A 25,217-nucleotide genomic window follows, 5' to 3' on the forward strand; every position below is an offset into this window, starting at 1 on the left:
ATACACGGGGCAAAAAGTCTACCCCAGAGGAAAAATAAGTGTGCCAGTTAAATACAACGGCAAGGAAACACAGAAACTGTATCTATACTACAAGATGGAGGACCACCATTATTGGGACGTGAATGGATCCGAAAAATACAATTGGATTGGCATTCCATTCAGGCGCTAACTGTGACTGACAAAAAGGAAGACGACGTCACACCTGGACGACTGTCAAAAAATTCTAACTGACGCGAAAGAGGTGTTCCAACAAGGACTTGGGACTCTAAAAGAAGTAATGACAGCGATAAAAATCGAAGATAACGCAAACCCAAAATTTTTTAAGGCCAGACCGGTACCGTACGCGATCCGCCCAGCCGTTGAAGCAGAGCTGGAGAGTCTGGCGCGTTCGGGTGTGCTGTCCAAGGTGGACTGGAGCGAGTGGGCCACACCCATCATTCCTGTAATGAAGAAATCATTGAGCAGCACGCCTGGGGAGCCGAAGAAGGTTCGCATCTGTGGGGACTTCAAGGTAACTGTGAACCCAGTCCTGCACACAGTACAATATCCACTTCCACGGATAGAAGATATTTTCGCCTCACTATCTGGAAGGAAACGCTTTACGAAGATTGATCTGGCCCAAGCGTATCTACAAATGGAGGTGGAAGAAGCATCTAGGAAATACCTCACGATAAACACTCACAAAGGTCTTTACCAGTGCAACCGACTGGTATTCGGGGTAGCATCAGCCCCGGCTATTTGGCAGAGGGCAATGGAACAAGTCCTGCAAGGGGTCCCGGGGACCCAGTGTTATTTGGACGACATCCTGGTTACGGGCGAAAATGACAGTGAACACCTTGCCAACCTGGAGCAGGTGCTCACTAGATTACAAGAATATGGGTTACGAGCCAACCGCCCCAAATGCGAGCTCATCAGGAGACAAATCTCGTATTGTGGCCACATGATTGATGAGGAAGGGTTGCATAAGTCCCCAGACAAGATTGAGGCAGTAGTCAAGGCTCCAGCACCGGAAAATGTGTCGCAACTGAGGTCGTTCCTCGGGTTGGTGAACTACTACCATAAGTCCTTGCCGAATTTATCTACAATTCTGCACCCACTGAACGCCCTGCTGCAAACTGGAGTAACATGGAAATGGAGTGATGAGTGTAAGCATGCCTTTCAGAAATGTAAATGCCTAATCACTTCAAAAGAAGTACTGGCCCACTACAATCCAACACTACCGATTCGGTTGGCATGTGATGCGTCTCCCTACGGCATTGGAGCGGTGCTGTCACACAAATTCCTTGACGGTTCAGAGAGGCCAATAGACTTTGCGTCGCGCTTGTTAACCTCAGCCGAGCGTAACTGCGCCCAGATTGCCAGGGAGGCCCTCAGCCTGGTGTGGGGGGTGAAGAAGTTCAATCACTATCTGCACGGGCAGAAATTCACCCTACTGACTGATCATCAGCCTCTGGTCTCCATTTTTAATCCAAAGAAGGGTGTTCCGGTGATGACGGCGCAACGGCTGCAAAGATGGTCACTTTTTCTAGGGGCACATCAGTACGACATAGAGTACAAGGGTACGAAACAGCATGGAAACGCTGATGGGCTGTCGCGCCTACCGTTGCCTACGGTGGAGGAAGCACCTGCAGTGGACCCTGTTGAGATATTCCATTCGACCATAGTCGAATGTCTACCTGTTACAAACTCAAGTATAGAGAAGGAAACCCGAAATGACCTGACACACTCTCGGGTCTATGTTTTGACGGTGAAGGGGTGGCCAGCACATGGCGACTCACTGTTGCCAGCATTCTCGCCAAGGAGAGAACAGCTGTCAGTGTGCCGGGGGACTTTGATGTGTGGATCCCGAGTGGTAATTCCACACAAGTTGAGAGATAGTGCTCAATGAGCTTCATGAGGGTCATCTGGGAGGGGTAAAAATGAAGAGCCTAGCCAGGGCGTTTGTGTGGTGGCCGGGAATCGATAAAGAAATCGAGGATATGACCAAGAGATGCACAGGATGCCAGAAGGTCCAAAACGCTCCACCACAGGCCCCGCTACACCCATGGGAGTGGCCCTCATCTCCATGGCAACAGGTACACATTGATTTTGCTGGTCCGTTTATGGACTCAATGTTTTTAATCGCCATGGATGCCCATTCGAAATGGCCAGAGGTCATCAAAATGTCCTCCACCACCACGGAGAAAACTATTGCAGTCCTACGGACCATCTTCGCCAGGAATGGCTTGCCAGAACAGATTTGCTCCGACAATGGACCACAGTTTGTGTCCGAGGATTTCCGGAGGTTTCTGAGGAATAATGGGGTGAAACATTACACATCTGCCCCATATCATCCAGCCACAAATGGATTGGCTGAGATGTTTGTTCAGACCGTTAAAAAGGCAATAAAGGCGATGTATAACGACGACATACCACTACAACACAAGGTGGATAATTTCTTGTTTGCTTACCGGAATGCGACACATGCAGTCACCAACCAAGCTCCAGCCATAATGTTCTTTAACCGAAGGCTAAGATGTTGCCTGGATTTGCTCAAACCAAACATAAGACGAGATGTTGAGGATAAGCAATTCCAGCACATCAATGAGAAGCCAACCAGGAGCTTCAAGATAGGGCAACCAGTCTTGGCCCGCGACTAACGAACAGAAAAATGGCAGACAGGAATGATATGCACACAGCAGGGACCACTAATGTACACAGTGGACGTTGGAGAGAGCATCGTGAGACGCCATGCTGACCAGATTCTAGAGTCACAGGAACAAGCCAAACCCATACCACGAGCATGTGCACCTGGTAATGAACCCGAAGTACAGATTGCGTCTACCTCAGAATCAGTGGTATTGGAAGCTGACGAACCAACCAATGACAATGAGCCAGTATCAACTCCGCTGCAAGAACAGGATACTCGAGAAAGGCGCTATCCAGTCAGGATCAGGAAGCCTCCTCAAAGACTGAACTTATAAATGATTATTTCAGTTGATGTATATAGTACAGAGAAAATTGTAATTGTAATTAGTTATTATTTAATTGTTAAATGAATGTTATGTACTGTTTATCTAAAAGGGGAGGAATTGTTGTGTATGTACCTTTAAGAGAGAACTGATTTTATACTGTAGTACCGGCAGTGACCACACCTGTATATAAAGCCATAGGCTTCTGTACTTTCAGTTTAAGCTTACCCTCTGTTCAATAAATACCTGTTATTGTTCTCCTGCAGTCCGTGTGTTATTGATACGCGGACACTACACCATTGTTTTCGGTCCCCGCCACAAACTCCGTTCCCTAGCCACTGGCTCCATCCCTCTCCCTAACACTGTTCGCAACCTTGGTGTCATATTTGACCGTGAAATGAGCTTCCGATCACATATCTGCAGCATAACAAAGACCGCCTACTTCCACCTCCATAATATTACCCGCCTCCGCCTTTGCCTCAGCTCATCTGCTGCTGGAACCCTCATCCATGCCTTTGTTACCTCTAGACTTGACTATTCCAACACACTCCTGGCTGGCCTCCCATGTTCTACCCTACATAAACTTGAGGTCATCCAAAACACGGCTGCCCGTGTCCTAACTCGCACGAAGTCCCGTTCGCCCATCACTTCTGTGCTCGCTGACCTACATTGGCTCCTTTTTAAGCAGTGCCTCGATTTCACAATTCTCATCCTTGTTTTCAAATCCCTCCATGGCCTCGCCCCTTCCTATCTCTGTAATCTCCTTCACCCCCACGACCCCCCGAGATTTCTGCACTCCTCTAATTCTGCCCTCTTGAGCATCCCTGATTATAATCGCTCAACCTTTGGTGACCGTGCCTTCTGTTGCCTAGGCCCTAAGCTCTGGAATTCCTTGCCTAAACCTGTCCGCCTCTCTACCTCTCTTTCCTCCTTTAAGACGCACCTTAAAACCTTCCTCTTTGACCAAGCTTTTGAGCATCTACCTTAATTTATCCTTATGTGGATCGGTATCAAATTTTTTGTCTTATAATACTCCTGTGTAGCGCCTTGGGACGTTTTACTACGTTAAAGGTGCTGAAGACATTTCATTCTCTCTTGCCAAAGAGAAGCAGGCGGAGCAAGCACGCGGCTTCACCAGCAGAGCAGGCTTCCCCATGGGCCATTGACTGCACACATGTCACTTTGTGGGGGCCACATTTCAGTTCGGAGATGTAGCGCAACCCGAAGGGATTCCACTCCCTCACTGTCCAGCTGGTGTGCGACCATACTCAACGCATCATTCAAGTCAATGCTCAGTATCCTGGCAGCAGCCACGATGCCATCATTCTACGGCAGTCCACTGTACCGTCAGCATTTGAGCCACCACGACAAACCAGAGGGTGGCTACTGGAATACAAGGGCAATCCACTGACCATCTGTCTCACGACTCCACTGTGCTACCCAACAACATGTCGGCAGCATGCATATAATGAAAACCATGTTGCCAGACGGAATCTGATAGAGCAGACCATTGGCGTCCTTAAACAATACTTCCGCTGCCTGGACCACTCTGGAGGAGCCCTGCAGTACTCACCAGAGCGCGTCTCAAGATTCGCCCTGGTCTGCTGCATACTCCACAACCTTGCTATCATGAGGGCACAGCCCTTGCCACCAGGCATACAGCGACTAGCTGAGGAGGAGGAGGAAACAGAAGGGAGGAGGCAACCCACACATCCCCTTTCTGCCCAGGCTGTCGGCGGTCAAAGCATCCAACTCTGGTACCAGTGAACGCATCCCCAATTCCCCATTCAACAATAGTCCCATACCTTATCTTCCCTCTGTTACTGACCATCACAGCATCCTCTTGGCCACAATGCTACAATAAAAGCCACCACAAAACAAACATTCCATACCAATTTTATGAATCATGCTATTACAATATTTCAGTCAAAAGTCAACTAATCACCCTTGTGCATTCCCTTAGTGCCAGTCTTCAGTGTGCCTTTTTTCTATGCTCCTATGTCGTGCTACCCTAGTAGCTGCAGCAGGGCTAGTGGCTGGCTGCTGACTTTCAGTGGGGGAGACTGCAGATGGCTTTGCAGGACGATTTTGAGCAGCTCTGGGCCTAGTAGGCCTGGCTTTGGACTCCACCATCTCAGCATGGGCGGTAGCAGTCTGGGCTGGCTGACAGGCAACAGCAAGGGCACTGGCCGAGTGGCAGTGGTGGGAGGACGAATGCTGTCATGCTGAGAGAGGACAACAGGTTCATCATCCACGGAGCCAATGCCACTCCCCCGGGATGGTGCCTCAGCAATCCTAGGAATCTGCTGGAGGGCAGATTGCTGGATTGCTGTGACATCCTGCAAGCCCATTTCAACATTGGTAAACCCAACCATGATGGCAGCAAGCTGAGCCTGCATAAGAGCAGCCTGATCTTGCATGACTTCAGCTTGAGCTTCCATTGCAGCACTCAGACATTGGGTGGCTTCTGCTTGTGCTGCAGTGAATGCTCAGACATTGACCATCAGACTCTGCATGATGGTTGGGTCCGCATGTGCTCTAATGGACCTGCCCACCCCTTCCACGCTGGAAAGGATGTGCTCCATGATCTGCGCAAAGCCCTGTGCAAGGATGGTGCTGGACTCCTCCATGCTCCTTGACATTGCATTCAGGCTTTCTGGCAGGCCTGCCAATGCATCAAGCATTTCATTATGGATCCCATTCAGCGTTCTTTTATAGGCCGCCCCATTGAAGTCTTCATCTGAATCCTATGCAGCAGAACTCGTGTGCGACCTAACACTCCGGTGAGCTGGCACCTGCACTACCATTTCCCCCTGCCCAGGCTGCAGGCCACTCGTGCCCAGCATGAATTCACTGACCTTGACCACCCGGGTGAGGTTATTAAACTGCTTGCGGTACTGCATCCAGGTCCTCGGGGCTACACTGCTCGCATTGACCGCGATGGGTATCTGGTCCCAGTGCCATCTCACAGTTTATCTGCCGGGCCTCCTGGCCCACTGTGGATCGAGGATCTCTTCTCCTGTGCGCCGCCCACACCAAGGTCTCCAGTGCAGCGTCTGAAAATCTGGCAGCTCTGTCTCTGCCATGTTGTGCCATCACTCAGTTTTCTTGCTCCTTAGTCTGTTTCCCAGCCTCTTCCACCACCTGCTGAGATGTCGGGGAACATAGGGTCTGATGAAAGGGAGGAACTGAAAGAAATCAGTATTTGTAGGGAAATGGTGTTAGGGAAATTGACGGGATTGAAGGCCGATAAATTCCCAGGACCTGATAATCTGCATCCTAGGGTACTTAAGGAAGTGGCCCTAGAAATAGTAGATGCATTGCTGATCATCTTCCAACATTCGATGGAATCTGGAACAGTACCCATGGATTGGAGGGTAGCTAATGTTACCCCACTATTTAAAAAAGGTGGTAGAGAGAAAACGGGGAATTACAGACCGGTAAGCCTGACATCAGTAGTGGGGAAAATGCTAGAGTCCATTATAAAAGATGTAATAGCAGAGCACTTGGAAAACAGTGACAGGATCGGACAAAGTCAACATGGATTTACAAAAGGTAAATCGTGCTTGACTAATCTACTGGAATTTTTTGAGGATGTAACTGGTAAAATAGATAAGGGAGAACCAGTGGATGTGGTGTATTTGCACTTTCAGAAGGCTTTCGATAAGGTCCCGCATAAGAGATTAGCGTGTAAAGTTAAGGCACATGAGATTGGGGGCAAGGTATTGACTTGGATAGAGAACTGGTTGGCGGACAGGAAGCAAAGAGTTGGAATAAACGGGTCTTTTTCCGAGTGGCAGGCAGTGACTAGTGGGGTACCGCAGGGATCGGTCCTTGGACCCCAGCTATTCACAATATATATTAATGATCTAGACAAGGAAACTAGATGTAATATCTCCAAGTTTGCAGACGACACAAAGCTGGGTGGGCGTGTGTGCTGTGAGGAGGATGCCGAGAAACTCCAGTATGATTTGGACAGGTTGGGTGATTGGGCAGAAGCATGGCAGATGCAATATAACGTGGATAAATGTGAGGTTATCCACTTTGGTGGCAAAAACAGGAAGGCAGATTATTATCTGAATGGCAATAGATTGGGAGAAGGGGAAGTGCAACAAGACCTGGGTGTTCTTGTGCACCAGTCGCTGAAGGTAAGCATGCAGGTGCAGCAGGCGGTTAAGAAGGCAAATGGTATGTTGGCCTTCGTAGCGAGAGGGTTTGAGTACAGGAACAAGGATGTCTTGCTGCAGTTGTACAGGGCCTTGGTGACACCACATCTTGAGTATTGTGTGTAGTTTTGGTTGCCTTATCTGAGGAAGGATGTTCTTGCCATGGAAGGAGTTCAGCGAAGATTCACCAGGCTGATACCTGGGATGGCAGGAATGACGTATCAGGAGAGATTGGGTCGATTGGTCTTATACTCGCTGGAGTTTAGAAGAATGAGAAGGGATCTCATTGAAACTTATAAAATTCTGACAGGACTGGACAGACTAGATGCAGGAAGGATGTTCCCGATGGTCGGGGAGTCCAGAACCAGGGGTCACAGTCTAAGGATAAGGGGTAAGCCATTTAGGACAGAAATGAGGAGGAATTTCTTCACCCAGAGAGTGGTGAACCTGTGGAATTCTTTACCACAGAAGGCAGTAGAGGCCAATTCATTAAATATATTCAAGAAGGAGTTGGATATATTTCTTGAGGCTAAAGGGATCAAGGGATATAGGGAGAAAGCAGGGACAGGGTACTGAATTTGGATGATCAGCCATGATCGCATTGAATGGCGGAGCAGGCTCGAGGGGCCGAATGGCCTACTCCTGCTCCTATCTTCTATGTTTCTATGAAGCTAGAATGCACCACCCCGGACTCAGCGGGCGTGGGCTAATCGCACATTGCGTTACCCGTGCCTGTTTTTGAGCCTTGTCCAATTTCAAGCTATTACTACCCCACTGTGCACCCAATCAATACCCCCAAGACTCGCTGTGCCTACCCCGAGCTCCGTGATCTCTACCCACCAAGACTCACGATGCCTGACCTGTGGTGCCTAACCTTGAGACCCACGATCTCTACCCCCCGCCCCAAGACCCACAATTTCGACCCCCCCCGAGACCCACGATCTCCCCCCCCCCGAGACCCACGATCTCCCCCCACCCCGAGACCCACGATCTCTCCCCCCCGAGACCCACGATCTCTCCCCCCCGAGACCCACGATCTCTCCCCCCCCCGAGACCCACAATCTCTTCCCCCCCCCCGAGACCCACGATCTCCCCCCCCGAGACCCACGATCTCTCCCCCCCGAGACCCACGATCTCTCCCCCCCCGAGACCCACGATCTCTTCCCCCCCCCCCCGAGACACACGATCTCTTCCCCCCCCCCGAGACCCACGATCTCCCCCCCCCCCGCGAGACCCACGATCTCTCCCCCCCGAGACCCACGATCTCTCCCCGCCCCCCCAGAGACCCACGATCTCTCCCCCCCCCGAGACCCACGATCTCTCACCCCCCCCCGAGACCCACGATCTCCCCCCACCCCGAGACCCACGATCTCTCCCCACCCCGAGACCCACGATCTCCCCCCCCCGAGACCCACGATCTCCCCCCCCGAGACCCACGATCTCTCCCCCCGAGACCCACGATCTCCCCCCCCGAGACCCACGATCTCTCCCCCCGAGACCCACGATCTCTCCCCCCGAGACCCACGATCTCTCCCCCCCGAGACCCACGATCTGTCCCCCCGAGACCCACGATCTCTCCCCCCGAGACCCACGATCTCTCCCCCCGAGACCCACGATCTCTCCCCCCGAGACCCACGATCTCTCCCCCCGAGACCCACGATCTCTCCCCCCGAGACCCACGATCTCTCCCCCCGAGACCCACGATCTCTCCCCCCGAGACCCACGATCTCTCCCCCGGAGACCCACGATCTCTCCCCCCGAGACCCACGATCTCTCCCCCCGAGACCCACGATCTCTCCCCCCGAGACCCACGATCTCTCCCCCCGAGACCCACGATCTCTCCCCCCGAGACCCACGATCTCTCCCCCCGAGACCCACGATCTCTCCCCCCGAGACCCACGATCTCTCCCCCCGAGACCCACGATCTCTCCCCCCGAGACCCACGATCTCTCCCCCCGAGACCCACGATCTCTCCCCCCGAGACCCACGATCTCTCCCCCCGAGACCCACGATCTCTCCCCCGGAGACCCACGATCTCTCCCCCCGAGACCCACGATCTCTCCCCCCGAGACCCACGATCTCTCCCCCCGAGACCCACGATCTCTCCCCCCGAGACCCACGATCTCTCCCCCCGAGACCCACGATCTCTCCCCCCGAGACCCACGATCTCTCCCCCCGAGACCCACGATCTCTCCCCCCGAGACCCACGATCTCTCCCCCCGAGACCCACGATCTCTCCCCCCGAGACCCACGATCTCTCCCCCCGAGACCCACGATCTCTCCCCCCGAGACCCACGATCTCTCCCCCCGAGACCCACGATCTCTCCCCCCGAGACCCACGATCTCTCCCCCCGAGACCCACGATCTCTCCCCCCGAGACCCACGATCTCTCCCCCCGAGACCCACGATCTCTCCCCCCGAGACCCACGATCTCTCCCCCCGAGACCCACGATCTCTCCCCCCGAGACCCACGATCTCTCCCCCCGAGACCCACGATCTCTCCCCCCGAGACCCACGATCTCTCCCCCCGAGACCCACGATCTCTCCCCCCGAGACCCACGATCTCTCCCCCCGAGACCCACGATCTCTCCCCCCGAGACCCACGATCTCTCCCCCCGAGACCCACGATCTCTCCCCCCGAGACCCACGATCTCTCCCCCCGAGACCCACGATCTCGCCCCCCGAGACCCACGATCTCGCCCCCCGAGACCCACCATCTCTCCCCCGAGACCCACCATCTCTCCCCCGAGACCCACCATCTCTCCCCCCGAGACCCACCATCTCTCCCCCCGAGACCCACCATCTCTCCCCCCGAGACCCACCATCTCTCCCCCCGAGACCCACCATCTCTCCCCCCGAGACCCACCATCTCTCCCCCCGAGACCCACCATCTCTCCCCCCGAGACCCACCATCTCTCCCCCCGAGACCCACCATCTCTACCTCCCCCCCCCCCCCCCGCACAACTCGCGATCTCTAGCTGCCCCCCGAGACCCACTATTTTTACCAGCCCCCGTCCCTGAGGTCCGATCACCCCCTCCCTCCGGTTTCTGATCCCTGCCCCTGCCCGGCTTCTGACTAATCACTGGCGCCAATTTTCACCACCCCCTATTCTTCACTTACCCGAGGGTTCACTGTTTGCCTGTGGTCTCCTCCGGCCACACTGTTGTTAATAATGAGGCCCGAGGCCCTTTTTCGGGGGCTCCTTGGACTTCACCATTCAGGTGCAGTGATTGTACCCTGCGCCCCCAGGAACGGACGCACCCTAATTTCTAGGCCTGTGTGTTATCACTGTCTCTCAATACAGTTGGTTTTATGTTTTATTTTAAAGCAAACCTTTGACCTTTATTGAATCTTATCCACATTCTACTTTCCTGAATGTTTTTTCAGAGCACTGTGAAGTCGCTGCAGCTCCTTGGTGACTGACATATATGTGCTAGTGGTGGGCGGTAGGAACTGGAAAGTCAAAACATGGTCATGAAAAATGTGAGATGATTTTGCACGAGGATTATGTGATGCAATAACGTAGGATGAACTCTGCATTGTATTAGATGTACAAAATTCTGACTTGAAAGTGTTTGATTTCACTGAATGCAAATAGAGCATGTCAGCACAAAAACACTGATGTTATTCATCTCATCTGATATGTGTTGGTTGATGGAGCAGAACCTTGAAGTGATTGTGGAGTTGTTTGCAACCACAGGCACTCCACCCTCCCAGCTGCAGGAAATCATGTTGAGGCAAGATGCCTCATGGGAATAAACTGGAGGAAAAACAAAGAAAACACTTTTTTCCTTAACCCTTGGTGAAAGATTATTAAGGCCTTGTGTCTTGACACTAGATTTTCATCTACTTTCACATTTGAGATGTCTCTTAAAGTTGTTTAGTTATTTGAATCTTGCTCCGCAGCCTGTTTGTTACACTGATGGATTAAAAAATATTGTGAAGTATTTCATAATTCAGCTTTTTTCATGAGGAGAATGGCATAATTTTTATTGCTGAGCTAAGTCAGAATAACACCTCCACACCTTCTGTGAAGTTTATCTTTGTGCTGTTCTAAATGATTCCCACTGGTGATGTTGAAGAGATGTGAAATGTAGGAATAACATAGTCTAAGAGTACAAAACTTACAAGATATATAAGAAAAATGTATAAGAAAGGAAGACTTGCATTTATATAGCGCCTTTCACGACCACCTGACGTCTCAAAGCGCTTTACAGCCAATGAAGTACTTTTTGAAATGTAGTCACTGTTGTAATGTGGAAAACGCGGCCGCCAAATTGCGCACAGCAAACTCCCACAAACAGCAATGTGATAATGACCAGATAATCTGTTTTTGTTATGTTGGTTGAGGGATAAATATTGGCCAGGATAATATCTGATAATAGTAAGTGGATTTTGCCAGAAAAACAAGCACCAGCTTAAATAATCTAACAAACAGTTCAGTTACCAGGCAACACATTGCGTTAAATATATCGGCATCAAGGAGACATAGTGGCACAATGCATTGGATTTGCAGTGGTGGGACATATTGGGCTAGAACTTCATGTACTTACCGCCACTCCATAGCGCCATGAAATGGCGGCTGCTGCTGTTTCGCCAGCTGGTGATGAGTCCTCCAGCAGCCGCCATATTCCTCTCCCCCTTTGGCAGCGTCCTGGAAAAAAAAATGGCAGCGCGGTGACATCAATCGGCGTGCAATCAGACCTGGGTGTGAGCAGTGAAGTGAGGCGAGGCGGAGCTTTAAACCGGCAGCGACCCGAGGCGCGACTACAGCATCGGACCTGGGTGTGAGCAGTGAGGTGTGATGTGCCTCAATGAATCCGAGACTCGACGTTAACGGAGCAAAGCAAGGCTTTTATTAACTAAGAAAGTAATACACAGTGGAGAAGTGTCTCCCATCCAAAGATCTGCTGCACTGCCTATGAGGCAGTGCAGCCTGCTTAAGTAGTGGCCAGGTATGGGCGGAGCCCTACACACAATACAGTACCGGTGGGGAAATGAAACTGAAACTAAACTAAACACAGAGAATACAGTGCCTGAGAACACAGAGAATACAGTGCCTGATGAACGGCATATTTCATCACATTCACCCCTTCTATAGATTTAGCCTGTTCGGGGGTTTGATAGTCCTCTGTGACCGACGTGGTGCCGCGGGTGTCGGCTGGGTGTCCCCGGTGGGCTCCTGGGTCTCTGCCGGGGGCGCCGCCAGGGTTGTTGAAGGGGTAGTTGGTGGGGTCACTGTTGGTCGATGTTCTTCCGGGGGTGATGAAAGAGTAGTGGGTGGGTAAGAGTTGCTGTGATCGCTGTTGCTGTTGTTGTCGTGGTTGTTGTCGTTACCGGCTGGGGCGACGTCTTTTATGGACACGGTGTCCTCCCTTCCGTCGGCGTGCCGGACATACGCGTATTGGGGGTTGGCATGGAGTAGGTGCACTGACTCCACGAGAGGGTCCGTCTTGTAGCCCCTCACATGCCTTCGTACAAATACCGGACCTGGGGTGGAGAGCCATGACGACATGGATACGCCTGAGGTGGATTTCCGGGGAAAGACAAACATTCGTTCATGAGGCGTGGCATTAGTGGCAGTACACAATAGCGACCGTATCGAATGGAGCACATCTGGGAGGACTTCCTGCCAGCGGGAGATAGGGAGGCCCTTGGTCCTTAGAGCTAGAGTGACTGCTTTCCATACTGTCCCGTTCTCTCGCTCCACCTGGCCGTTACCCTGGGGGTTGTCGCTGGTGGTACGGCTCGTGGCGATCCCCCTGGACAGCATGTACTGGCGTAGCTCTTCACTCATGAAGGACGCCCCCCTATCCATGTGGATGTAGCTCGGCATACCGAACAGACAGAACAGGCTGTTGAGGCATTTAATGACCGTGGCGCTGGTCATGTCTGGGCAGGGGAAGGCGAATGGGAAACGGGAGTATTCGTCCACAATGTTCAGGAAGTAAACATTGCGGTCGACTGACGGGAGGGGGCCCTTGAAATCTAAGCTGAGCCACTCAAAGGGCCGTGTAGCTTTGATTAAGTGGGCTCTATCTGGGCGGTAGAACCGAGGCTTGCACTCAGCGCAAGTGCGGCAGTTCCTGGTCAGAGACCGAACTTCCTCAATCGAGTAGGGTAAGTTGCGAGACTTTATGAAGTGGAACAGCCGCGTGACCCCTGGGTGGCAGAGGTCGTTGTGGAGGGTCTGTAGCCGATCCCCGGTGGCGCTGGCACACATCCCTCGTGAGAGGGCGTCGGGGGATTCGTTAAGGGCCCCTGGCCGGTAAATGATGTCATACTCGAAGGTGGAGAGCTCGATCCGCCACCTGAGAATCTTATCATTTTTAATCTTCCCCTTCTGTTTATTATTAAACATAAACGCTACCGACCGCTGGTCGGTAAGTAGGGTGAAGCGTTTGCCGGCTAGGTAGTGGCGCCAGTGGCGCACTTCCTCCACGATGGCTTGGGCCTCCTTTTCCACGGAGGAGTGTCTGATCTCGGGCCCTTGGAGGGTCCTCGAGAAGAAAGCTACGGGCCGCCCCGCCTGGTTGAGGGTGGCCGCCAAGGCGAAGTCAGACGCATCACTTTCCACTTGAAATGGAGTGTTCTCGTCCACTGCCTGTAGCGTGGCCCGCTCAATATCCTGCTTAATGCTTTTGAAGGCGGCGTGGGCCTCAGCAGAGAGCGGAAAAGAGGATGCTTTCAAGAGGGGCGGGCTTTGTCGGAGTAGTTGGGGACCCATTGGGAATAATAAGAAAATAACCCCAGGCACCTTTTCAGGGCTTTGGGAGTGTTGGGCAGGGGCAGCTCCCGTAGGGGGCGCAATCGGTCGGGGTCTGGTCCGATTTCCCCATTCTCCACCACGCTGCCTAGTATGCAGAGGCGCGTGGTGTTGAAAACGCACTTGTCCTCGTTGTAAGTGAGGTTGAGTTTTTGTGCGGTTTTCAGGAACCTCTCGAGGTTCGAGTCGTGATCCTGCTGGTTGTGACCGCAGATGGTGACGTTGTCGAGGTAGGGGAAGGTTGCCTGCAAGTGGTGGTCATCGACCATGCGGTCCATCTCCCTCTGGAAGACCGAGACCCCATTTGTCACCCCAAAGGGGACTCTGAGGAATTGGTAGAGGCGTCCGTTCGCCTCGAAGGCGGTGTATGGGCGGTCCTCTGGTCTGATAGGGAGCTGGTGGTACGCTGACTTGAGGTCGATGGTGGAGAACACCCGGTATTGGGCGATTTGGTTCACCATCTCGGATATGCAGGGTAGCGGGTAGGCGTCTAGCTGGGTGTATAGATTAACCGTTTGGCTATAATCTATCACCATCCGCTTCTTCTCGCTACCCCTCACCACCACCACTTGGGCGCGCCACGGGCTGTTGCTGCGTTCGATAATGCGCTCCTTCAGGAGCCTGTCTACCTCGGTCGCGATAAACCGCCTGTCCTCCCAGCTGTACCTCCTGCTTTTGGTCGCTATTGGCTGGCAGTTGGGAGTAAGGTTCGCGAATAGCGAAGGCGGCTTTACCTTCAGGGTAGCCAGACCGCACACTGTGAGGGGCGGCTGGGACCCACCGTAATTGAGCGTGATGCTTTGGTGGTGGCACTGGAAATCCAGGCCCAAGATCACGCTCGCACATAGATTCTTCATGATTAACAATTTAAAATTATCATATACAGTTCCGTTAACGGACAATTGTACCACGCAGTAACCCATAACGGTCGATGTCTGGGTTTTATCAGCCATAGAGATGGTGCCCTGAGCAGGGACCACCGTTAGAGAGAGTTGTTGTGCTAGTTCAGGGTGGATAAAACTCTCCGTGCTTCCACTGTCAATTAAACATTTAACCCCGCACCCGTTTACCTCGATGTCCACCATTGATTTGGATAGCGGGTGCGGTCTGGTCTGGTCCACTGTGACCGATGCCACTGCAGGGCCCTGATCGAGACAAGATGGCGTCCACGCTGTCTGCTCACAAGATGGCGGACCCCACGAGGTCGGGCAAGATGGCGTCCAAGATGGCCGCTCCCACGGCGCACACGCGGCGGTGGCGGGTTTTCCAGCGGGGTTCCCTCTGCACACCTTCCCAAAGTGCCCCTTCTTACCGCACTTAAAGCAGGTGGTGCCTTTCGCCGGGCACAGGTTTCTGGTGTGCTTCGGCTGCCCGCAGAAGTAGCAGTTGGGGCCCCGACGCGTCGCGGCTGTCGTAGGGCTTCTGGGGAGGGAGCGGGGCCCCGACGGTGTCGGGCTGCCGGGCGGGGAAGATGCCTTCCAAGATGGCGGCACCCTTGGTGCACACGTGGCGGCGTGGGCGGCGCGGGCTGAAAAGTAGGCGTCCGAGTTTCTCTGGGCCACATCCAGGGATTGCGCTGTGTCCACAGCCTGTTTCAGGTCCAATCCCGTTTTTTCCAGTAGTCTCTGCCGGATGTAAGTGGAGCTGAGGCCTGTGATAATGGCATCACGAACAAGCTCGTCAGTGTACACTGCGGCTTTTACATCTTGGCACTTGCAGTCTTTGCCAAGCGTTTTCAGGGTGACTAGGAACTCATCCAGCGATACCCCAGGTCGCTGTGCGCGAGTAGCGAGCAGATGCCTAGCGTACACCTCATTCGTAGGCTGCTGGTAATGCGCCTTTAGGATGTCGCAGGCGGCCGGGTACGTGTCGGCGTCTTGGATGAGGGGGTAAACTCGGTGGCTTACCCAATTCTGCAGGATTCCGAGTTTCATACTTTCGGCGTCCGTAGCGCCTGTGACGGCTACGGAATTGTCCAGGAAGAATTCCATACACTTAAACCAGTGTCCGAAGCGTGCCGATGCGTCCGAAGCATGCTGGTCCAAATCCAAACGTTCGGGTTTCAAGAGTTGATCCATTGCGTTGAAAATTTAGTTAATAAAATTGATGTGCCTCAATGAATCCGAGACTCGACGTTAACGGAGCAAAGCAAGGCTTTTATTAACTAAGAAAGTAATACACAGTGGAGAAGTGTCTCCCATCCAAAGATCTGCTGCACTGCCTGTGAGGCAGTGCAGCCTGCTTAAGTAGTGGCCAGGTATGGGCGGAGCCCTACACACAATACAGTACCGGTGGGGAAATGAAACTGAAACTAAACTAAACACAGAGAATACAGTGCCTGATGAACGGCATATTTCATCACAAGGTGAGGTGAGGTGGAGCTTAAAACCGGCAGCGACCCGAGGCCCGACTACAGCATCGGACCTGGGTGTGAGCAGTGAGGTGAGGCGAGGCAGAGCTTAAAACCGGCAGCGACCCGAGGCCCGACTACGGCATCGGACCTGGGTGTGAGCAGTGAGGTGAGGCGAGGCGTACCAATTCAACAGCAGAGGAGAGAGGTAAAAAATAATCCAAGAGTGACGTCACCAGGAAGCCGGTAAGTGATTGGTTGGATTGGTTGGTGAGTATTTCTTCTTTTCATTACAAGCTTAAATTCTGCGGTTTTTTTCTAGGGTCTCTGTGCTGTAGTGGAGACAGTAGGTAAACCATTTAACTGGTGTAATTAGAGGGATTGATTTAATTTAAATCCAATTAATTAAAGGGGATACTAGCATCTATAATCGGGCAGAGGGTGTCCATAACTAACAATATAAAATTTAATTAATTACATAGAATGGAGCAGGTGATGTGTTACTGTTGCGAGATGTGGGAGCCGGTAGACCCCATTGAGGCTGACGGTGATTACATCTGTGACAAGTGTCTGCTGCTATAGGATCTCCAGCTCCGTGTTGATGAGCTGGAGTCTGAGCTTCAGACACTGCGACACATCAGGGAGGGGGAGAAGTACCTGGACTCTGTGTATCAGAAGGTGGTCACACCTATGAAGTTAATTAATTAATTCAGATGTAGCCCATGGTCAGGGACAGGACAGTGTGACTACGAGCGAGGCAGGTACAGGGATCCAGGAGGTAGTGTTGGAGGAGCCGCAGCCCTTGCTCTTGTCCAACAGGTTCGAGGTTCTTACTCCCTGTGGGGACGGGAGCAGGGGCTGCAGGGAGGATGAGCAACCTGGCCACAGCACCATGGAGCGGGGGGCCATTCAAGAGGGGGGAGTAAATAGAAATGTTGTAGTGGTAGGGGATAGTATTATTAGGGGGATAGATAGAGTTCTCTGCAGCCAAGAGCGAGAGTCCCGTAGGCTGTGTTGCCTACCCGGTGCCAGGGTTAAGGACATCTCCTCTGGGCTGGAAAGAAACTTGCAGTGGGAGGGGGTGGATCCAGTCGTCGTGGTCCATGTTGGTACAAACGACATAGGACTAGGAAGCCGGTTCTGTTAAAGGAGTATGAGCAGCTAGGGGTCAAATTAAAAAACAGAACCTCAAGGGTGATAATCTCTGGATTATTACCTGAGCCATGAGCGAATTTGGCTGGGACAAATAAAATAAGAGAGTTAAATGTGTGACTCAAAGACTGGTGTGGGAGAAACGGGTTTTGCTTCCTGGGACACTGGCACCAGTGCTGGGGCAGGAGGGAGCTGTTCCGTTGGGACGGGCTTCACTTGGCCAGTGCTGGGACTAGAGTCCTGGCGGATCATATAACTAGGGCTGTAGAGACGGCTTTAAACTAACTAGTGGGGGGGAGGTTCCTAGAGAACAAATAATAAAAATGACAACAGAGAAGGTCATAGACTTAGGTAGCAGTGGGGAAATTAAAAACCAGAGCGTGTCAGGAAGGGGCAGAAGGTATGGAGTAAAAGGTAAAGTAATAAAAAGGGCAAAAGCAGGAACTAAGTGTCACAAAACACATTTGAAAGTTCTCTATCTGAATGCACGTAGCATACATAACAAAATAGACGAGTTAATGGCACAAATAGCTACATATGGGTATGATCTTGTGGCCATTACAGAAACATGGCTGCAGGGTGACAATGCCTGGGAATTAAACATACCAGGTTATTTAACAATCAGGAAGGACAGGCAGGAAGGAAGGGGAGGTGGGGTGGCTATGTTAATAAAGGAAGGAATCACTGTAATACAGAGAAATGATATTGGGTCAAAAGATCAGGATAACGAAACGGTTTGGGTGGAGATAAGGAATAATAAGGGGAAAAAAACACTAGTGGGCGTAGTCTATAGGCCTCCGAACAGTCGCAACTCGGTTGGACGGAGTATCAATCAGGAAATAGTTGAGGCTTGTAATAAGGGAACATCTATAATTATGGGGGATTTTAACTATCATTAATTGGACAAATCAAATTGGGCAGGGCTGCCTTGAGGATGAGTTCATTGAGTGTATTAGGGATGAGTTTCTTGAGCAGTATGTAACTGAACCGACCAGGGGGCAAGCAACCTTAGATCTGGTCCTGTGTAACGAGACAGGATTAATTAAAAATGTCCTAGTAAAGGATCCCCTTGGAATGAGTGACCATAACATGGTTGAATTCCATATTCAATTAGAGGGTGAGGAGGTTGTATCTCAAACAAGCGTGCTAAGCTTGAATAAAGGAGACTATGAAGGTATGAGAGCGGAATTGAGTAAAGTGCATTGGGAAAATAGATTAAAGGGTAAGACGATACATGATCAGTGGTGTACATTTAAGGAGTTATTTTACAACTTCCAAAAAAAGTATATTCCACTGAGAAAAAAAGGGTGTAAAAGAAAAGACAGCCATCCGTGGCTAAGTAAAGAAATTAAGGATAGTATTCGACTAAAAACAAGGGCATATAAGGTAGCCAAATCTAGTGGGAGGATAGAGGATTGGGAAAACTTTAAAAGACAGCAAAAAATAACAAAAAGATTGATTAAGAAAGGGAAGATAGATTATGAAAGTAAATTAGCAAAAAATATAAAAACAGATAGTAAGAGTTTTTATAGTTACATAAAAAGAAAAAGGGTGGCTAAAGTAAATGTTGGTCCCTTAGAGGATGAGACCGGGAAATTAATGGTGGGAAATATGGAGATGGCAAAAACATTGAATGAATATTTTGTATCAGTCTTTACAGTAGAGGACACCAAGAATATCCCAACACTGGACAAGCAGGCGGCTATAGGGGGGGAGGAGATAAACACGATCAAAATCACTAAGGACGTGGTACTCGGTAAAATAATGGGACTCAAGGCGGATAAATCGCCTGGACCTGATGGCTTACATCCTAGGGTCTTGAGGGAAGTGGCGGTAGGGATTGTGGATGCATTGGTAATAATCTTCCAAAACTCCCTGGACTCAGCAAAGGTCCCGGCAGACTGGAAAACTGCTAATGTAACACCCTTATTTAAAAAGGGCAGTAGACAGAAGGCTGGAAACTATAGACCGGTTAGCCTAACATCTGTGGTAGGTAAAATTTTGGAGTCTATTATTAAGGAGACAGTAACAGGACATTTGGATAATCATAAGTTAATAAGACAAAATCAGCATGGTTTTATGAAGGGGAAGTCATGTTTGACAAATTTGCTGGAGTTCTTTGAGGAAGTAACATATAGGGTGGATAAAGGTGAACCAGTGGACGTAGTGTATTTAGACTTCCAAAAGGCATTTGACAAGGTGCCACACAAAAGATTATTGCTTAAGATAAAAAATCACGGGATTGGGGGTAATATTCTGGCATGGATAGAGGATTGGCTATCTAACAGAAGGCAGAGAGTTGGGATAAATGGTTCATTCTCAGACTGGCAATCAGTAACCAGTGGTGTTCCGCAGGGGTCAGTGCTGGGTCCCCAACTCTTTACAATCTATATTAACGATTTGGAGGAGGGGACCGAGTGTAACATATCAAAGTTTGCAGATGATACTAAGATGGGAGGGAAAGTAGTGAGTGAGGAGGACATAAAAAACCTGCAAGGGGACATAGACAGGCTAAGTAAGTGGGCAGAGATTTGGCAGATGGAATACAATACTGGAAAGTGTGAGGTTATGCACTTTGGCAGGAAAAATCGTAGAGCAAGTTATTATCTTAATGGCAAGAAACTGGAAAGTACTGAAGTACAAAGGGATCTGGGGGTCCTGGTGCACGAGACTCAAAAGGTTAGTATGCAGGTGCAGCAAGTGATTAAGAAGGCCAATGGAATGTTGGCTTTCATTGCTAGGGGGATAGAATATAAAAATAGGGAGGTATTGCTTCAGTTGTACAAGGTATTGGTGAGACCGCACCTGGAATACTGCATACAGTTTTGGTGTCCATACTTAAGAAAAGACATACTTGCTCTCGAGTCAGTACAAAGAAGGTTCACTCGGTTAATCCCGGGGATGAGGGGATGGACATATGAGGAGAGGTTGAGTAGATTGGGACTCTACTCATTGGAGTTCAGAAGAATGAGAGGCGATCTTATTGAAACATATAAGATTGTGAAGGGGTTGGATCGGGTGGATGCAGGGAGGATGTTCCAGATGATGGGTGAAACTAGAACTAGGGGGCATAGCCTTAGAATAAGGGGCTGCTCTTTCAAAACTGAGATGAGGAGGAACTACTTCACTCAGAGGGTGGTAGGTCCATGGAATATGCTGCCCCAAAAAGCTGTCGAAGCTACATCATTACATAAATTTAAAACAGAAATAGACAGTTTCCTAGAAGTAAAGGGAATTAAGGGTTACGGGGAGCGGGCAGGAATTTGGACATGAGTCTAGGTTCGGATCGGTCATGGCCCTGTGGGTAGCGGAGCGGGCCCAGGGGCCGTGTAGCCTGATCCTGCTCCTGTTTCGTGTGTCTAATTTCTGTTAGATTCAGGAGATAGTCCTGTCATAGTGGATTGGCGGTTATGATCAGATCAGCCATGATCTTATTGAATGGCGGAGCAGGCTCGAGGGGCCAATTGGCCTACTCCTGCTCCTATTTCTTATGTTCTTATATACCAATGCGGACTTTGACCCTAGCGCTGAATTCACCACTGGGTCCTACAAGCAGGCTGACAGTGGCGATGTCTACAGCTCTTAAAGGGACACACACATCATTCAGGTAAGTTTGAATTTAAGGGTTTGGATTTTTTTTTGATTTTATTGAAGAGGTGGCTTGCTGCAAAAGATGTGAAAAGTTTATAAAGTGTGTAGGGAGTGCTGCTGGACACTTGCAAGGGCTCAGATGGTAAATGAAGGCCTTTGAGAAGACAGAACATGCTGTGAATACTCAGCAGGTCACGCAACATCCATGGAGAGAAAAAAACGGAGTTCACGTCTCAGGTCGACATGCTGCCTGATATTTTATGCTGTCATTTCACATTTACAGCATCCGCTTGTAGAGGGAAGAGGAAGACGTTGAAGAGGAAGATGCAGAAGGAGAGGAAGCTGAAGAGGAGGAATCATACAGAAGGATGCATCTCAGACAGCCCCTTTGTGGCCGGGTTATCCGGGATGGAATCATCTGCCTGAGGTCCCACTGGCTGGGCAGGCTACCTCTTCTTGTAGCCTCCCCAGCCAGTGGGTCAACATTTCTTGGGTGTGTGAAATGAGGAAGGCAAAAGGGTAGAGTTGTGCTGATGGGAGGGCGGGAAAGCAAGATGTGCATGCCAGATGGAGGATAACGTATGAGGATACCCGCATCTTGTATCCTTTCAGCCCCGCCGCTGGCCAAGGGCTCAAGCATGCCCCTGCCAAGAATGGCCTCCACCATCTCCTGCAAGGGGGTGAGGTGAGGCTAGGAATGGGGATGTGCATCGTCATTGGTGCAGATTGTTGGTAGGTGAGTGACTGGGGGTTGTTCATTGAGCAGTGTGTGAGGCTAGTGGTGCAGTTGATAGGAGGTGTCTTTTGAAGAAGCATTCACTGACCTTGACCAGTGGCCTGAGGTCATGAAGCTTCTTTGGACACTGAAGCCAGGTGGAGGGGGCAACACTGCTGGCAGTGCCAGCCTCGGTGATGTACTCCCACATATTTCTTTCTGGAGGGCCTCCTAGCCCCTGGCGGTAGAGGGCCGCTCTTGCAGTGTTGACCCCCTGCACAAAGCTGGAGTGCTGCATATGAGAGCCCCGGTGCTGCTTCCCTGGCTTGCTGAGCCATTTTTGTTAGTGCTGGGGCAATTTTCCCATTTGTTGAGGTTAGAAAGGTAGTTCAGCTTTAACAGCTGAATATTCACATTTGGAACGTCTATTAAATATTGAATATTTCTTAAAAGGAAGAAAGGGTTGAGAAATGTATTGATTCGCTGCATTTTATTTTGTATTCCTTCAGTGTGCATGGCCCCTTTAATTCTCAGACCTCTTCATTGCCCACAATTCCCTGCGAGCTCCACAGCTTCGCTCACAGAGGTTGTGGGAAGCTGCAACACTGGACCTGGACAAAAACTTCGTCCAGGATCCCTCCAGCAACACCACCAGGACGGCGTTGCACAGAAGGTGAGCGCTGCACCACCTATCTCCATACCCCCCAGACCAATTTCACTCGGTTAACTGCACCGGCAACTTCGCTGGCAAACACAAATTTTTCCCCCATTGTCCCTCACCCAGCTGTTGCCAATTTCACCCATGAAAAAAAAATTGCATGTGTGTATGTTTTGAATTTTAATATTCTGTTCTGAGAACCGTTACTTGAAACTATTTTGTGACTTTTGCTTCAAATTTAAACATATTTAAAAAGCCATTTTAAGAAGGTGCAATCATTTTGACATACAGGCCTAGAAATTGTTTCCTACTGGCAACCTTGTACCAGAATGGGTAGGCCTCAGGTACACCCAATATTGAGTCTCGGGCCTCATGTACATGAGGCCGGCGAGCTGCACACTCCTGCTGGGTGCCCCCAGGCAGCTCGTTGCTGAAGAGGATATCCTTTTCATGCCATTGTGTTGCTGGTAGCAGCCCTCTGGTAGGTTCTGGGAGGGGGGAAGTAGTGATCTAGAGGAAGGCGGGAATCAATCGGAAGGGGGGAGCAGTGGCCAGCAGCAGTCTTTGGCACTGCAGTGAAGCCGGGTGGAGCACTCCTACACCACCCAGCTCCATATTCAGGTTGCCGATCCTTCATTGTCGCTGGTTAGGCTGCATGTAGACTACGTTTTCCTGAATGCAGCTGGCTCGGCGCTGACTGTATTCAGCAGGGCCCAGTTTTGCACAGGGGGCCTCAAAACGGACATTAGGCTCCCTATTTGCATATTCAAAGGGCCTAACACCTGTTTCAGGCACAGACCCTGAACGCCTCTTTTTCTGTCTTCATTAATATGGAGTGTGGTGCACTTCCACGCATAATGAACATCTCCCACCTGCCATATTGGATGCTCAGGCGCCTGTTTTGCACCTGAAAAACAGGCGCAGCACCATCGAATTCTACGCCTTAGTCTCTCACGAGACTTAGCAATTCCAGCATTTCAGGCTGAAGTTTTGTGCATTCTTAATTTGCACGCAACATACTACTTTCGGATGGTAGGTTATTTCACCATTTATACTTCTCGCACCACTGTTGTCCCAGCTGAAACTGGAGACTAGTCCAATTGCAGTGATTCCTACAGAAGTCTAATTGTTTAGACCATCAATCAACCAACAAGGAATGCTTGCTAGTGTTCCAGCTTTGTATCTTGGAGTGCCAAACTAGGAATTCAAATTTAACAAAACGGATAATTACTCAGCAATTATCAGAATACACCAATCATATATTTATTGAAACATTGTCTGTTTGTAGAATACCAGCCTGTGACAATCAGACCTGCTGAGTTTGACAATTCATCATTACACTGATACACTGCAGCAGAAGAATGATTTTTATCCCCATTTGCTGACTAGTAGACATTGTGTAGATACTGCTAATGTAGCACAACTTAATAAATTGTCTTTTTAATGTTGAATTATTCCTATTTTATTCTTTCATAGAAACATAGAAGATAAGATTTGGCCCCTCAAGCCTGCTCCTCCATTCAATGCGATCAAGGCTGATCATCCAAACTCAGTACCCTGTCCCTGCCTTCTCCCCATACCCCTTGATCCCTTTAGCCTTAAGAAATATATCTAACTCCTTCTTGAATATATTTAATGAATTGGCCTCTACTGCCTTCTGTGGTAGAGAATTCCACAGGTTCACCACTCTCTGGGTGAAGAAATTCCTCCTCATCTCTGTCCTAAATGGCTTACCCCTTATCCTTAGACTGTGACCCCCGGTTCTGGACTCCCTGAGCATCTGGAACATCCTTCCTGCATCTCGTCTGTCTAGTCCTGTTAGAATTTTATAAGTTTCAATGAGATCCCCTCTCATTCTTCTAAACTCCAGCGAGTACAAGCCCAATCAACCCAATCTCTCCTCATACGTCATTCCTGCCATCAATTTTGTGCATATTCTTTTTAAGGAGTAACGGCCTTGACATTTTATCCAAGGGACAGGAACCCATGTTGGCATCACCCTCATTGTGAATGAGTGCTTCAGAAAGAGTCTTATTTCAGATTAAGTAGAGGCTCGTGGTGCTGAAGTGGTAGTTGTAGTTTCAGTAGGACATTGATTATTGAAACAAAACAAAGAGGTAACGGGGTCGATTTTATCTCCCGGGTGGGAAAGTGGCCTAGTGAGTCTTATGTTCATTAATAAATAGACATTCTTATTATGAACACAGCTAGCTTTTGCGAGACACTTTTATTGAGCACATGTGGACTAGGTACAGTATCTGTAGAGGCTTCCATCTTGACTGCTGCCTTCTGGGTAGCCTAGTGCCTCATGGGTAATGTAGTCTTAATATACATACAGCTGGGTAGTGTAGTCTTATACACACAGCTATACACAGCTCTACGGCTCCACCTAGTGTCCACTATAGAATGACATGTTATTGATCATTACAGTGAGCAGCTGGCCTGTCCAGCCGTGGCAACAGGGAGACTCAGCCAATTTTAATGAACAGGCCTTATTAACATGCTGCTGGACGACTTCCTGACCAAAACAGCAGGGAAATTGGTGGAAAGCGGCTCCCCAGCCATTAAAGCCAGGCAGCAGGAGGCCGCCACCAGGGAACAGAAGGAACAGTCCCCAGCACTAAGGTAGATGGTAAAGGAGGTTCCGTAGCTTTTTAAAAATTAGTTCCTGGGATGTGGGCGTCGCTGGCAAGGCCAGCATTTCGCACACAGACACAGAATCCCCACAATGCAGATAGAGGCCATTTCAGCCCATCGAGCCTGCACCGACACATATCCCACCCTAACCCCGTTATTGCCCATCCCTAATTGCCCTTGAGAAGGTGGTGGTGAGCCGCCTTCTTGAACCACTGCAGTTCGTGTGGTGA

At 50.3% G+C, this 25,217-nt stretch overlaps 1 protein-coding gene across 5 annotated transcripts in view; it reads left to right on the plus strand.

The window, feature by feature from the left end:
* The window catches only part of LOC147121205 (acylphosphatase-2-like), a 173,230-nt gene that overhangs the window by 62,458 nt on the left and 85,555 nt on the right, over positions 1-25,217 (plus strand). The window lies entirely within an intron of this gene.

Source organism: Somniosus microcephalus, chromosome 3, assembly GCF_052327205.1.
Source record: "Somniosus microcephalus isolate GS21.2 chromosome 3, FLI_Smic_1.0, whole genome shotgun sequence".
NCBI lineage: Eukaryota > Metazoa > Chordata > Chondrichthyes > Squaliformes > Somniosidae > Somniosus > Somniosus microcephalus.